The sequence below is a fragment of the Miscanthus floridulus genome, chromosome 2 (genome assembly GCF_019320115.1).
Source record: "Miscanthus floridulus cultivar M001 chromosome 2, ASM1932011v1, whole genome shotgun sequence".
In the NCBI taxonomy this organism is placed as follows: Eukaryota; Viridiplantae; Streptophyta; class Magnoliopsida; order Poales; family Poaceae; genus Miscanthus; species Miscanthus floridulus.
In genome coordinates, this window is record NC_089581.1 from 165813618 (window position 1) to 165827566 (window position 13949).

The 13949-nt window shown below is 44.0% G+C and overlaps 1 pseudogene; it reads left to right on the forward strand.

Annotated features, from left to right (window-relative positions):
* Positions 1-11021, forward strand: part of LOC136537384 (uncharacterized) — a 29520-nt pseudogene extending 18499 nt beyond the window's left edge.
* The last annotated feature ends 2928 nt before the right edge of the window (positions 11022-13949 follow it).

Here is a 13949-nt window from a genome sequence, read left to right on the forward strand (position 1 = left end):
GTCTCTCCACTTCTTGGTTTGGGACTAATATTTTGCAATGTTTTTGACTGCTTCCAGCCTTGTGGCTTCTATTGTTTCTTTTGCATATTCTTCATCTTGCAACATTAGCTGTCTCATTGTGCGGAGGCTTTCATGCTTGATTTCTTCTGGCATCATGGCCTCTTCTCCATAAAGCAGTTTGAATGGTGTGAATCCTATTGTTCTTGAGATAGATGTATTATGTGACCAAATCACTCTGGGTAATTTATCTACCCATTTTCCTTTGCGTAGGCCCAGCAATGTTTTTGATATTGCTGAAAACACTATTCTATTTACTCTTTCCACAGCACCATTGGACTCTGGGTGGTATACTAAGGCAAAGGCTAGTTTTGTCCCAATGCTTTTACAGAATTCTTTGAAGTTCTCTGAATCGAATTGCTTTCCATTGTCTACTGTCAGAATCCTCGGTACACCGAATCTACAAATGATGTTTTGCCAGAAGAATTTTCTGACAGTTTCTGAGGTTATCCTCGCCAGCGGCTTTGCTTCTATCCATCTTGTAAAATATTCTACTTCCACTACTGTGAATCTGTTTCCTCCTTGGGATGGTGGTAATGGGCCGACCAGGTCCATACCCCATCTTTGTAGCGGCCATGTCGGAGGTATAAGCTGGGTCTCCGACGATGGTTTTGACTGCCCGAGACAGAATGTTTGGCATGCTTTGCATGTTCTGACTATCTGCTCTGTGTCTTGTATGTGTGTTGGCCAGTAAAAGCCTTGCCTTATTGCCTTTGCTGATAATGCTCTAGAGCCAATGTGCGACCCACAAATTCCTAAGTGTATTTCTTGAAGCAACTCTATGCCTTCGCTCTGCGATATGCATTTGAGGAGAGGCTGGACTACTCCTTTCTTGTACAGTACACCATCTATGATTGTGTAATTTCTTGCCCTAGCCTATATTCTTGCTACTTTTGCTTCATCTTCTTCGATGGTTTTGCCTTCCAAGAATTCTATTATCGCCATTCTCCTATCTTCATTTTGTAGGTGTAGTATGGGCTTAGGTGCCTTAGATGTCTCCGTAGTTGCCGGAGACTTTAGGATCTGGTAAAAAGTGTTTGGTGGCAGTGGCAGGTTATTTGCTGTAGCTTTTGCTAGTTCATCTGCCTCCACATTTTCTAATCTTAGGATGTGCTTCAGGGTGAAGCCCTTGAATCTCTACTCCATGTTTCTGACAACGGATAAGTATTTGATGAGTTCTGACTCTCTTGCTGTGTATTCTTTCTCTACTTGGCCAGTAACCACTTGAGAATATATTTTGACTATCAATGTTTTTGCCCCTAGGGCCTTTGCTTTATTGAGTGCTAGGATCAGGCCTTTATATTCTGCAATGTTGTTTTTTGATTTGAACTCTAGCCTTGCTGCGTATTTTAGTCTGACGTCGGAGGGTGTTGTTAGGACGACGGAGGCTCCTACTCTGGCTTGGCCCTAGGCTCCATCCATGAATGCTATCTAGCTTTGAGTGGTTGGTTGTACCTTGGGCTCTGTCGGAGGTGTCCAATCTGCTAAAAAATCGGCTAGTGCTTGTGATTTGATTGTTGTTCTGGGGATGTACGAGATACCAAACTATGATAGCTCCGTAGCCCATTTGCCTATTCTACCAGAGGCTTCTTTGTTTTTGAGCAAGTCTTGCAGTGGCAGCGATGTTGGAACTGAGATTTCGTTGGCTTAGAAATAATGCCTTAGTTTTCTTGATGCCATCAGCACTGCGTAGGTAACTTTTTCTACCTCAGTGTAGTTTAGCTTGGCTCCGGACAGTGCTTCTAAGATAAAATAAACTGGCTTTTGAGTTTTGCCTGATTCTTTTTCCAGCTCGTGAACTAAGACTGCGCTAACTGCATGGTTGGAGGCCGGCACATATAGTAATAGGTGGCTATCCGATTCTAGGACGGAGACCACTAGTGAGTTTGCCAGATACTCTTTCAAGTTATGAAATGCCTCTGACTGCTTGGACCCCCACTCAAAGTTGTCTCCACCCCTTAGGGCTTGGAAGAAGGGTAGGCTATGTTCTACTGATTTTGAGATGAATCTGTTGAGCGCTGCTATTCTTCCCGTCAGCTTTTACACTTCTTTCTTGTTTTTGGGTTCTGCCATTATCATTATTGCTCTAGTTTTGTCTAGGTTCACTTTGATGCCTTTGCTGCTTATGATGTATCTGAGCATCTTCCCTTTTGTGACTCCAAATATATATTTTTCTAGGTTGAGGCGGAGGCCAGCTGTCCTGAGGTTGGCGAAGGTCTCCTATATGTCGGAGACATGATCATCCTTGTTCTTGCTCATGACCACTATGTTGTCGATGTAGGCTATGATGTTTCTATCTAGTTATGAGCCCAAAACTTCCTTTGTCATTCTGGCAAAGATTGCTCTGGCATTTTTTAGGCCCTCTGGCATTCTAGTGTAGCAATATGTCCCGAATGGAGTAGTGAAACTTGTCTTGTCTTTGTCTTCTTTTTTTATCCAGATTTGGTGATACCCAGAGAAACAGTCGAGGAGAGAAAACCTCTGGCATCTGGCTACCTTGTCGATGGAGGCATCTATTCTTGGCAATGGGAAAGAGTCTTTTTTGCAAGCTTTATTCAGATCTGTGAAATCTATGCACATTCTCAATTTGTCATTCTTCTTTGGTACCATACTACGTTTGCAAGCCATTCTGAATACTTGACTTCCCTGATGAGTTTTGCATCTAGCAACCTTTGCACCTCCGCCTTTGCTGCCAGGATTCTGTCCTTCGACATTTTTCTCTGTTTCTGCTTTCTTGGCCTCATGTTTTCATTGATATCCAGTTCATGTTGTATGATGTCCCTGCTAACTCCCTGTAGGTCAAAGGCTGACCAGGCGAAGATGTCTTTGTTTTTTACTAGAGTTTCCATGAGCTCTTCCACCTCTGCTTTGCTCAATTTTGAGCTGATTATTACTTTTATGTCTAGTAACTCCATTTCTAGAGGGATCACCTTTGTCTCTTCTTGACCTACCATATCTATTTTTCCTCTAGGCATATCCGGAGGCTCTAGTTCTTTGTCTACCGACTCGACTGCATTGATGTTTCTTTGGGCTCTGTAGATTGCTTTTTCTATGTTTCTTGCTTCTTTATGGCTACCTCGAACTATGATAATACCATGGAGTGCTGGTATTTTCATGCACAGGTAGGCCATATGCAGGGCTACGTTAAATTTGGTTGTGAATCCTCTACCCAAGATGGTATTGTATGGGTAATACAGATCGACGACGACGAAGGTTATGTACTCGGTTCTAGCATTTGCTTGGGTTCCAAACGACACTGGGAGTGAGATTTTTCCTAATGCTTGTATGTGCTTGCCTTCGAATCCTATCAAAGGGGATTTGGAGGGCTGTAGTTGATTTCTGCTGAGCTTCATTTGGTCGAAGGTATTTGCGAAGATGATATCTGCTGAACTGCTAGTGTTAATCAGTACTCTGCTTATCTCCCATGCTGCTATGTTGGTCTCGATTACCATTGTGTCTGTGTGAGGGTAGCTTTCTAGCTGGAGATCTTCTTTTGTGAAGGTGATTGGGACTCTGGACCAATCTTTGTATTTTGCTAGGCCTTGGACTGCTATGTTGTTTACCAGGCGGAGGTGATCCTTTTTCTGCTTTTTTGTTTGAAACTCCATTGATGATCCTCCGGCGATTGGTAGTATCATGCCTATTGTGGGTAGCGGTCCATGGGGGTTGACTTGGTTTTCTGGGTTTGGCTCATTTTTTGGTGTTGGTGGTTGGTTGTGAGGTGGCGGCGTAGGCAGTTGCTGCATGTGCTGCTGTTGCAGCGGAGGCTTGAACTAGCTTTGGTTTTGTGACGGTGGGTTTATTTCAAGATAGGTTATGTGGGGAGGTTTTGGGTTTATGTAGGTCAGGCTTGCCTCTGACCTGTAGTTACTCGCCAAAGGCTGCTGCAAAGGCGCTGACCACCATGCTGGTAGGAAGTTTGGGTAATAGGCAGAGGCCAGTGTGGAGGGATGTATTTGGTTTGCGTTTAGCGCTGGGTACATTAGGCAGTACTGCTGGTGGCCATTTGTGTAGGTGGTGTTGACCTCTCTTGCGCTCTACTGTGTTAGAGGTTGGGCAGTCTATTTGTTTTTCATCCTTTCCTATGTCTCTTTTGTCTCTGGACAATCTTTGGTGCTGTGCCCTACGCTTTCGCCATGAAAAACGCAATATGGCCTGCGTTGTTTCTGGTTGTGGTTTTTGTTCTAGTTTTTGCCTTGGTAACCTTGCCGTCCTTGGTTCCTAGTCTGGGTCTCCGGCCCTACTAGCGCTGCTAGTTGCCCTTGTTCGGGGTAAGGTTGACCCTCTATGCTAAGCACTTGCCCCTGGCCTGGTTTCTAATTTGATGCATTCGGGTTCGTATAGCTTTTCTGGGAGTTTTTGCTGCTGTTTTGCTGTTTGTTTTGACCCTGCTCCTCCAGCCTTTTCTAGAGGTCATTGTCTGATCTGCAGTATTTCTCGAACTCGTCATACAACTGCTGTATGGAAGTTGGTTTCTTTCTTGCTAGGTGTGCTATGAATGGCCCGATTCATAGGCCTTTGATCACTGCTTCAATGGCAATCTCGTCTGGGACGTCTAGTGCCTTCGCCTTTAGTTTCACGAATTTCCAGAAGTAGTCATATAGTGTCTCTCCCTGCTTTTTCTTACACTAGAACAGATATGTGGAAGTCAGCGACTGTGCTGTTAGCCACTTGAAATTTGCTAATATCTTGTCCCGGAGGTTTTCCCAAGAATAGACTGTGCTTGGTTTGAGCATAGAATACCAAGCCAACGCGTCGCCTTCGGCTATAATGACAAATGACTTTGCCAAGACGGCGTCATCTCCGCCGGCAGAGGCTACTGCTGCCTCGTAACTCATAATGAACTGATGGGGTCTGTCTTTCCGTTGAACTTTGGTAGTGTGATTGGCTTGTACGCCGTTGGCCATGGTGACTGTTGTATGCCTTCAGAGAGTGGGGACTTGGGATCGATAGGCCTCCACATCACCTGAGATGGTATCATGGGTGGGCTGATCACTGGTAGAGGCCCTTGTGGTATGGTTGCAGTTGGTGTTGTTGCGGAGGTTGGGATTGCAGAGGTTGATGCTGGTACTACATGCTGCATACCTAGCATCTCAGCATGTAGGACTGCCAACTGTTGCCTTATTTCTGCTGCTTATGCTGACGCTTGAATAGCTTGCTGATTAGCTACGAATGCTACTACCATTCTGTCCCTCTCTTGTTGCGCTCTTTGCAACTGTGCTTGTAGCTGTTGCAGTTCTTGCTTGAGTGTTGTGGCTGAGTTTGGTTGGGCCTCTGGATCTTGAATCTCTGGATCTTGGGGTTCTGATGGTTGACCCTGGGCATCTGCTCTGGTGTCATCCTCCACTAGCGAGGTTACATAGGTGCTACGAGTGGTGCGCCTAGGCCTTCCTCTTTGACCCATGGTCGTTGCTGCTCTAGTGGTGATTTTTCTTTTCCCTGCCATCGTTGGTTTGCCTTGGCCAAACCAAGGTGGGCGCCAATGTTGAGACTTGCGGTCTTAGATAGTGTGGAGGAGGTAGAGGCCTCCGCCCACCAAGCGCTGCCCTCAGGCGGAGGCTCGGGAAACAGGCATGACAAGTGGCGTGTAGGGAAATGGCACGTAAAACTAGGGTTTCATTAATTCATTTTCCAACCACCGGTACTGTTACAAGTGTTCCCTACTTATAGGGCTCAACTACCACTTTTACAGAGTTTACAATAGTACCCTTCAACTGCTACAGTACATTCTCGGAATATTCCACTACTCGTCTTTCGTCTCAGGGGTAATCTTGTCATGCCGCCCTTAGGTACTAGGCCTGCGTGATCAACCAGCCCATTAGGCCTCAGGATTCAGCGATGAGCCTTTGGACCTCTGCTGTCGGTCTCTGCCCCTAGGACACTGAGGCCGTAGACCCCCGATGCCCAGTATTGTCGTCCTCCTACTTGGGTCTCTACCCCTATGAGCAGAGGCCAAATTGGTGCGCCCGCGCCATCCACGAGCGCCTTCCTCTGGTTACCTGCACACACACATAGGTAATGTTGGCACTTGATTAGCCTTGCAGCGGGGCAGCCTCCGCCCCCTCCACCCGGAGATGCCTATGAGCTAACCAGGCGGAGGCTGCACTAGGGTCACCGGTAGTGCCCTGCAAGCAGTCTAAGAAACCATCATCTTTCTGGATCTGGAGGCACGGTAGCTGGGCCTTTACTTAGGTAGTTGGTCAAAGACGTCTTTATGAACTGCTGGCCGCATAGGTCTCCGCCACTCTCGGAGGCCGTGTTATAACACGTAGGTACCCCCAAGGGCTCCACCCAAGCATTAACCACACAACCCCTACCCTCACTCATGGGGCTGTGTCCTCATGCTGCCATGCCTTTCGTGTCTTTGCCAATCCATGTTAAGTTGAGGCCACTGTCCACAATGTAGCAGCGGTAGCACACCATTCCTTCCTTTCAAATTCACCAGCTCAGGCTTCGTAGTGCAATTCCCCGCATCAGTGGGTGGCATCGGTAGTCAGCTACGCACCCTGTTCTCCTTAAGCCCGGTCGATCACTACCGACCGATAATTTGGCATTTTGCTCACCGCTGAATCGGTTGGTTGGGAGGTAAGGCATGTAGGAGTGGTAGCAGTTCAATTGCTCATAACCCTGAACTCGCCTTGACTTCCTCTATCCGATGCTCGCATTATTTTGGCTAGGGAACTCGTCGGTGACATGGTGGCGTGTCAGTGTCTGGCTTAGGGCGTCGCCACCGTGCCTAGGCGCACGTGGCTAGACCACCTCAGCTTTTCCTTGCTTCAACCATCAATATAGCATACACCACGGTGAGCTACTGATTCTTCTCTGCCATCTCTATCATTCCATAAGGACGTAGGCTCGCTAGAACGCTCGTGCCGCCATATGAATCCACCATCATTGAGGCTAGGGTTGAGTAGCACACCGTTGGACTTTCCGCTACCTCTAACCATTGCACGTTGACCCATGGGTCCTAGTAGGTCCGATGGACACGCCAATTTGGCCCTCGATAGGCTAGTGTGTCCATGTTATGCTGGCCAGAGCCACGTCATCGTGCACGGGGACGCCGGGGACTGCCCCGTTGCGAAGGCGACACATTACAGGGTCATAAGTGCAAAACTTGAATCTATTGTAATAGTGTATCATTGTGTCGCTTAATTGTCTAAAATATGAGTCCTATTTTGCAAAATGAGCACGCCCGCGCGGACGCCCCCGGCTTTGGGCCGTACTGGGCCACCGCGACGCACTCGCGGCCACGTCGCGCTGGGCTACCGGGCCAGATGGGGTTGCTGCCGATCCTTTTTCTTTTCTAAGCAATTTCTAATATAGGTTCTAAGGTAAACTTGTAAATTCAATATAAAATTGTGTTGTTAACCAAAAATTGTGAAACCAATTTTATTAGATTTCTAAAATCATGATCTATCTGCTAGTATATTTTGTTTACATAGTTTTATAATATTTTCAGAAGTGATCAAATTAATTTGAGATGCTTAATATTGTTAAGATATAAACTTGAAGGAATTTTTATGATAAATTGGTGATAGTGTTGGCTCTAAAACTTTCATAGTAAATTTCTAACATTATTAGGTGCTCACTGTAATTTTTGTAGCTCCATAATAATTAGTTTGCTAAGGTAGCTAAATGAGCCCTAGTTTGAAAATATATGTTTAATCAATAAAATGTCGAAACACCTTGAGATTTTAGAACTAAAATCTTTTTCCAGAAACAAAGACTTACCTGACGACATGGATATGTAGCCTAGTACGCTAGTCATTAGAGCTAGCTCATTAGCTTGCGGAGCATAATCGTATTTTAGAGTTGTCATTGTCGTTGATTATTTACGTCTCTGCGTTGCATCCATGTAATAGGGACAACGATGGATCATGGAGTCGACCGAAGTAGCAAAAAAGATGGTGCCTGATGATTGTGTCACCATGATGGAATGCTAACTTTTGGTTATATCTCACCCATGCAAGCCCCGGTGCATAACCCCTATTATTCTACACTTTATTTTATGCTTGTGTATTAATTTTAAGGAGTTGAATAAAAACCACTTGCATATATATATCCTTATCCTATGAGTCCTACTAGTATGTCAGGATCATATAGATTGCTATGCTATAGGATCCGGTAGAAGTCGAGTGATTACCTATCACTCGCGAGAGATAGGAGAGATATTATTGTTGTTATTATATTACCATCACAAGGAATATATATGAATGATAATTGGAGACCGGGTGGAATTGTATTTTGGATCAGGAATTGGTTAGGCATTCGAGCGAGGCTCAGATTGCATTAGTTCCACCTGTGTTGATTGAGGACAGTCCGTTGCTGTGGATGGTAGTCAGGTCACTTGCTTATGGGAGCGGGAAGGCTCATTACACTTTTGTCGTGGATTCTGGCTCTTTCTGGACCGATTGATTAGAGGTGAGGAAAGGTGGAGGTCTAAGAACCATACTAAGAGCAGGTCTCAAGTGTGGGGGCTTGGAGTCCAAGTTTGGATGGGGACCTGAATCCCATGACAAGAGTGGAATGGGTTGGTCTTGTTTGTGCCTAGGGTACAAACGGGGTGTGTGTTTCAGGATACCCAGCTGGGATACATTGATTCGTGAATCGACGTTTCTATGAAATGGTACGACTTAGCTCTGGTCTAGCACCGTAGTAAGAACTAGAACTTGAAAGATGATAAAAAGGTTCTGATTGCTTACCACCTGCTTAAAGCAACATAGGTGCTTACATAGAATGATTAGTTAATAAACTAATGGTGACTGCTAATAAAATTGAATATAAGGAGACACATTTAGTAATGCTTCCGCAGATGCAATAACCCACAAGCCAAATAAGCCTTGCATATCCTTGGAGTCTTTTTTTCTCCTATCGGGTAAGTCTTGCTGAGTATAATCGAGTACTCAGGGTTTTATTCCCCCTATTTCAGGTGATCGAAGGATATATAGAGCTAACTCTTGTCTGTGGAAACCTCCTGGTGGGCTTAGAGAGGATTCCTTTCACGCTACGACCGTAGTGTTTATTTATAACACTCACTAAAGGTTTTTATAAGAAAAGATGTAAATCTGCTAGCATCTCTTGTATGCAAATCTCCACTATGTTCATACTCCACCAGGTCATTAAATGAATCTTTGCTTCCTCTTTAACTCGAATAACGGCCCCGTTCGGCTTACCCCATATTCGGCTTGTTCGTCTTCTTTTTTTTAGCCAGAACAATGTTTTTCTCTCACAACAATTCAGCCAGAATAGTATTTTCAGCCAGTTTCATCCAAAATTCTGCCAGCCGAACGGGGCAACATTGTTATACTCCGTTGATATAATAAATTGAGGTAATATTCTGTATTGTAATAAAGTGATGTAAGAAATAACTTAAGAATGTTGTAAGCTTTATTCTCTCATTTATGATCCTGATGAAAAAATATGGATTTTCGAGTTCTCCTTTTGGGTGTGCTTGATAAAACTACGTAGTTTAGTGTCCTCTCTTAAGTACTTAGTGTCTAATGGAAGACAAGTACTCCTGGGAGGCATTAGATTAGGCAGTTCTGACACACTATCACTGCACCCACTCCTCTCTCTTCTGACAGCACCGGTGCGATCAATATTGCTCGGGACCCCATCAAGCATGAACTCACCAAACACATTGGCGTTGATGCTTTTTACATGAGATCGCAGGTGCATGATCAGGTTGTGACCCTCCACCTGTGCCTTCAGAAGTTCAGCTCACGGATTTCTTCACCAAGGCAAAGACATGGGCCCAACATAGATTTCTGCTCTCCAAACTCAGTGTTGTAGATCCACCATGAGTTTGAGAACGAGTGTTAGATGTATAGGATGTATATGTCTTTTCCCTCTACTTGGAGGGCTTCTTTGCATATGTACACTACATATTTGCCCCTTTGGGCCTAGAATAGAGTTTAGTTGGTCACTCTCTAACAATCATCTGCATAACAATGTTGCTATTGTCAGCATCAAAAGTTTATGTTGTCTTCGTACAGAAGAATTTCATGATCCAGGGCAAATTAAGTGTAAGGAGGTATTATATGTAGGACGTGTCTTCAAGTCAGGCAAATTAATGGCCACAAGTGGGATATTGACTGACAAACCCAGCAAACTTGACTGCAAAGAACTTATGGTCTCGACTTGTAGACTCAGTAAGGTACACTGAATCTCCAAATTGAAGTCTTGTTTTTTCCTCGTAAAAGAAAGGCTTTAATTTTCTTAGTGGAACAATTTGTTGCATTACAATATGAACGATTTAATATAACACTACCAAACATTGCCATGCCTTACTAAACCTAGCCAAAGGGGTGTCTAACAAATTGACAGGACACACCTCAGGCAAGGTTTGGGAAATAAATGAGTGCATGACACATGTTTCCTAGGAAATGAAACGAACAACTGTCTTACAGTGTGGCAAAGATTGGCAAAGTGTGAAATGCCCCGCTTCTGCGGAACTACACGTGTAAGGCATTTAAAACATCTTTTCATATGTGCTACTTTGTTTTTGTGCTACGCTGGGATTGGAGGGCCCCTGATTGATTGTGATGGGAATTTCGTTGGTATGAACTTCTACGGTAGGAAAGAGACTCCGTATTTACCAAGGGATATAATTATGAAATTATTGAGCTATTTTGGTGGAAAAGGGTCTGTTTTATATGTTTATATGTAGACCTATGTGATCATTTTAGTCTTTTAAAAGCTAAGATAATTATTTTCGGATGCTGAACTGTTTTGTGTCTTGTTGTAGGGACGTCTCTCCTGAGATTATGGACAACGAAAACAGAAACAGGTATGTGTGTTTTTTAATTATGAAGCGACTCAATCATATTTGCTCACTTTGTCTCACGTTAGTAATTCAGTGACTTGTCAACAACCGATGGCCTGTGCCGAAGTTACGTTGGCATTATCCTTCCTTCTCCAGCCATCGCAAGATAGAGCCGCGTAATGAATATATAAAATATTAGTAATTTATATCCATGCCTAGCTAGTCTTGAACATGATGCATTGGTTGCTATCTACTAATGGAGTAGCTAATGGCTTAATTAGCTTGAACTCCTCGATTGAACTCCTGTGTTCTGCAAGGGCAGATCTGACAAAGCATTCTTGAACTCTACTAATTTACAGATTGATTTGGTCTCTATGATCTATGTTATATCTATTTAGGATTATATCACTCTCTGTGTTCCCTGTTGGCAAGTAAGTCCCATATGATAAAATGCTACTTAACCTTATCTATTTTCTTTATTAAATTTGAAACGCCATACACTGGATTACTTGAAACCACGAGCTCATATGGCTATCTCCAATATGCATTTGGCTTTCAAACAGAGTTGTGCGTTTATAATTATCCATACCAGTTGATTAATATTAGTCAAGCGTAAACTATACAATTTCTTAAATTGATAGAAAACTCAGCTAATTTAGGGCCTGCTTGAATGTGCTGATGGTTAACGAATAGTTGAAACCGAGTTTGACACAAACGAATGAATTAACTATGATCAAAGTTTAAAAGTTTGCTTTCAAAAAAGTTTTCTAAGAAATATTGAAGACAGTTTACTCAAAAATCTCGTTGTGTTAGTTATACTTATACTGCAGTCCCAACTCTCAGCCTCCCGCACAGGCACAGCGGGTTAGCTCCGCCCAGGCACGCCCGACGCACTCCACTTCCGAGCAGTGAGCGGCGGACGATTTTTTATTTTTTTACCCCTTTTTTTTGAAAAAAAAAATCACAAATATGTCCCTGAAGGTATGATTTTAAAATCCGGACCCTTAGCTCGGCGCCATCATTGTTGGCGCCGAGCTTACACTTCTCGGCGTCATCGTTGCTGGCGCCGAGGTCTTGGGCTCGACGCAGACATGGCGGTGACTTGGCGCCGTAGATCCTGGCGCCAATCTTGACGCCGTAGATCTTGGCACCGAGGTGGTGTTTTAACCCGGCCCCCAACCTTCCTGCCTGAGCCTTCTTCCTCTGATTTTTCCTCCCTCTCGGGTTTTTTTCTCTCCCCACTTCGCCCTACCTCACGAATCGGTATATTGGACCTTGGAAACTTTGATTTGATCCATAGATCTTCGAGAGCAAGGTATCCTCGCTCCCCTCCTAGTTTTTTTTCGTATCGATTCGGTATATATTAGTCAGATTTTTCAACCTAAGAATCGTCATTACTTAGGGTTTCATGCAATTTTTAATATTTGTATTATACAACCGTAGGATGCCAAGGCGTGGAAAAGCTAGCAAACCAAGGTAAACGCAGCACATGTTGTTATGTTATGGGTTCATTGTTGTGCATCAAATAGGAAACCCTAGGTTTAGGGTTTAATGTTAATTGCTTTCGGTTCTTAGAACGAAATTGGTTGAATTGTAGTTATGACCGGATGACCGGAAATACCTTCCACCCGTTGCCTCTGCCTAGTGGTGTTCCAGTACCCATGTGCTTTTGTGTTTGAGCCTACACTTCATCAGCATCGCATTAACAAGATGGTGAGGAATTGATGTTTGTGTCATATGACATCTTGCATGATTTTTTTGTTTTATAACAATTGTATTTTTTGCAGACCCCTCCACTGCTCTATGATTTTGAGCAGTGGATCGACACTAAGATCAAGCCTGAAGACAAGGAATAGATGCAAAAACTGTTGTGGTGGGAGGCAGAGGACAAGGAGATGATGGGGAAGAGACGCGGAGAGGAGGCTGCAAAAAAAGGAGCACAAGGAAGAGGAGGAAAGGAGGTGTGTTGCTGCGTACAGGGAGGAGAGGGAGAAGAAGCTTGAGCGTGCACACCGAGTGAAAGCAGCGACGGAGGAGAATCCCGATGCCCTGAGGAAGGGAAAGTGGCCTCGTTGCACTCAGTAGTCTCCATGACTTGTTAATTCTATGGTTTATTCATGAACAATGTTGTCTACTGTCGGCATGTACTTCTAGTATTATTGTGTTGTTTAATGTGGCATAGTATTGGATTTTTCATTATGTAGTTATTTTCATTATTTATGGTCATAATATTCAGTATAATATTGTGGACGTAGTAAAATGTGATCACGTACTACAAACACAACCTAACGAAGTAGGGCATTATATAATTCAACACACAAAACACATGAAATGGCATGTGAGAACATGTATCGAACTAGGGTACAGAGTTCCTTCGACTAAACCTAACATGCCTTAGGTAATTAAACCAAACAACAAACACATGGATGTGCCATATGAATAAGATAGGATCGTCCTAGTAGTATGGCCACATAGCAAATTGTGTTGCACCTTCTCCATAGTAGCCTCCCATTGTTGGCAGTGGTAGTGGCTGGGGTGATGGCAGAGGCCCCTTGTTCTTGTGGTTAGGGTAGGTGCAACATGGATCATTGTAGAGTGTCTCCTGTGAATTAGCACCATTGTTGTTGTCGTCCTATTCGTCGTCTTTGTAACCACTGCTAACTTCTCTTTCTAGATCGAAGATACGGTCCTACAGGTAGTAGATGTACTCCGCATGTAGATAAATAGGTCGAGGATCGACCCACCTAGTGAACCCATAGTTTTCTTCGGCTAAGGAAGACTACAATAAGCATGTCATGTAAGTTGTATAGAAGAGGAACATATTGAAGAAACAAATAGTAATAGCAATTACCCATGCTCGCGGGCATTTGAAGAAACGACGATCTCCATCTATTCCCTCGATGAACATCTGCACTAGGCAGTCCTCACCATGCAAGCATTTTGGCCACTCTTCTTTCCATTCATCGTATCCTCTCAGTGGTGCCTCTTTGGTGAAATCACTTTTGCTCTCAACTAGGAACCTCTCATAAAGAGCTTCCTCAAAGAAATCGAGACCAAGAGAACCCTCCCACATAATGGTAGTTCCCTTCCCCTTTCCTCTCCCTCTGGACGATCCTCCAGACATTGG